Source organism: Halyomorpha halys, unplaced genomic scaffold (genome assembly GCF_000696795.3).
Source record: "Halyomorpha halys isolate HHAL.00 unplaced genomic scaffold, Hhal_1.1 Scaffold160.1, whole genome shotgun sequence".
Classification (NCBI taxonomy): Eukaryota; Metazoa; Arthropoda; class Insecta; order Hemiptera; family Pentatomidae; genus Halyomorpha; species Halyomorpha halys.
In genome coordinates this window covers 629,686-631,960 of record NW_027113306.1, presented here as the reverse complement: position 1 = coordinate 631,960, position 2,275 = coordinate 629,686, and the positions used below count along the sequence as shown (strand labels likewise).

General features: G+C 34.9%; 1 long non-coding RNA gene across 1 annotated transcript; it reads right to left on the bottom strand.

Annotated features, from left to right (window-relative positions):
• Positions 1–726: 726 nt before the first annotated feature.
• LOC136796625 (uncharacterized) lies at positions 727–1,112 on the bottom strand. Its single transcript, XR_010844378.1, has 2 exons — positions 1,081–1,112; positions 727–784 (listed from the first exon to the last, which is right to left on the bottom strand). It is a non-coding gene; the product is annotated as an uncharacterized lncRNA (long non-coding RNA).
• Positions 1,113–2,275: the final 1,163 nt, after the last annotated feature.

The window sequence follows — 2,275 nt, the reverse complement described above, 5'->3', positions numbered from 1 at the left end:
TTCCCAAACACCCAAACCAATTCGTTTCTAACCTGGCTTCGCCTTAACTACCTAATAATCCTCCTAGGCGTCTGAAAAGAAGATAGCTTCAAGATCTTCTCTTTGAAAAATGTTCTTGGAGTTCTATCAATGGCTAGACTCTCCACATGTTTGTATCATGTCATAATTAATATCCCTTACAGAAAATTTACTTGTTGTATATATGTTATACAGTTGTAAATAAATGATTTAAAAAAAAATTTGTAACGTTTTTAATTTTTTATTCCTCTTACCTACACATGACAGACTTATCAACTTTGGCTAGTAATTATACATAGTTTTCATTAAAATGATAAAAAATTGCCTTTTTTTTCTCCTCGGCACTTGTACCATTACCATTATGCATTACTTGTAAATAAAGTAAGTAGGACCTCTTTTCATTTTCTTCATGTACTGGCGAAGACACTGGTACAGCAATAGCTGTGAAGCAGCACCTGCGGAGAGCGGAGAAGGAGGGTGAGAGTGCAAGAAAGTGTCCTCATTCCTGCTAACGGTGCGTCGGGTTTCGGCAAATCTGCGCCAGGCACCGAAGTGCTCTGTGACCTTCCACTTAGCTCAAGTGCCATCGAGTACTAGCAATAGTTAGCATTACTATAATTATATATTGTATATTATTGATTATTATAAATATCAATAGATTCATATATAAGGAGATGGTCAGGGTTGCGGTCAATAGTGAAACAAAAATAGTTTACAACTATTTATTTTCCAACGCTTCGCCCCACTTTGCAGGGCTTCATCAGGGCTAAAAAGATACAAAATGAAACTATGTTAAGATAAAATGATAGAAATAAAAATAAAAAGATACAATGAAAAGAATAAAAAACAAGTAACAAAGGCAAGAGGAATAGCTTCATACAAAAAATACGTAAAATATAAAGCTAAAAAAGTACATGAGATGTATATAAAACAACAAAAAAAAAAAATACATATACAGAGATAAAATAAACGTCATGAAAGAATAATAAAAATAAAAAAATAATAATAAGGAAAAAAAAAAAAAGACAATAAATGAGTAGAGAGCCATAAAGGACAACATACCTGTCCAAATAAATAAGTTGAACAGACAGAAAGAAACAGCGGAAACGCGCTGACCATCTCCTTATATATCAATTTTTACGGTCAACTATACATACATATATATTAATAGATTCATTTCTTCGCTTAGTTACATTTCTCTAATTTTTTTTTTATGCTAGAGAGGTAACCCTGTTAGTCTCACATCACACCAACCCAAACCATACAACTATTCGTTTAATATTACTACACGTTGCTCAAATTGTATAACTGTAATTTACATGTACTCTGTAGTTTAGATTGTGTATTATTTTTCAATATAGGAGAGTAACCAATATACTATATTTATATATAGTATAGTATACAGAAAAAATTATTCAAGACTTTACCGCGGAATTTATTATTTTTACTTGCAATTTTATGTGTAAAATAACAGCTCCTCAAGGTAGTAATCCTTGGTCCCATCCACTACACAATCTATACAGCTGACATTCCAACCAATCCTAACACTATCCTCACCACATATGCCGATGACACATGTGTGCTCGCAGTTAATAATAACCCATTAATTGTATCCCTAACTCTCCAATCCCATCTCACAGCCCTCGAAGATTGGTGTCGTAATTGGAGGATTAAGATAAATTCCAACAAATCCCACCAAATCACCTTTACTCTTCGTCGTAAAACTACCGACTGCCCTAAAGTTTCATTTAATAATGTTACTTTTACCCTTGTCTAACAGATCCACTACCTTGGACTACATTTGGACAAACGATTAACCTGGAACCCTCACACAAGACTGAGAAGACAGGAAACTGTACGTCGATTTCGACTATTACAGCACTTACTAGACAAACGGTCTAAACTTCCAACACATTACAAAAGACTGCTCTACATGACTGTAATAAGGCCAATCTGGACATATGGAGTTGAGCTTTGGGGTTCCACTAAACCTTCGAATTCCTCTCGTATTCCTTACAATCTAAAATGCTTCGTAAAATCCTCCTTGTGGGAGGACTCCAGGTTAATCGTTTGTCCATATGTAGTCCGAGGTAGCGGATCTGTTCAACAGGGGTAAGAGTAACATAAAGTATGGGATTGGAGAGTTTGGGATACAATTAAATGGTTATTATTAACAGCGAGCACACATGTGTCATCGGTATGCGTGGTGAGGATAGTGTTAGGATTGGTTGGAATGTCAGCTGTGTAGAATTGCAAG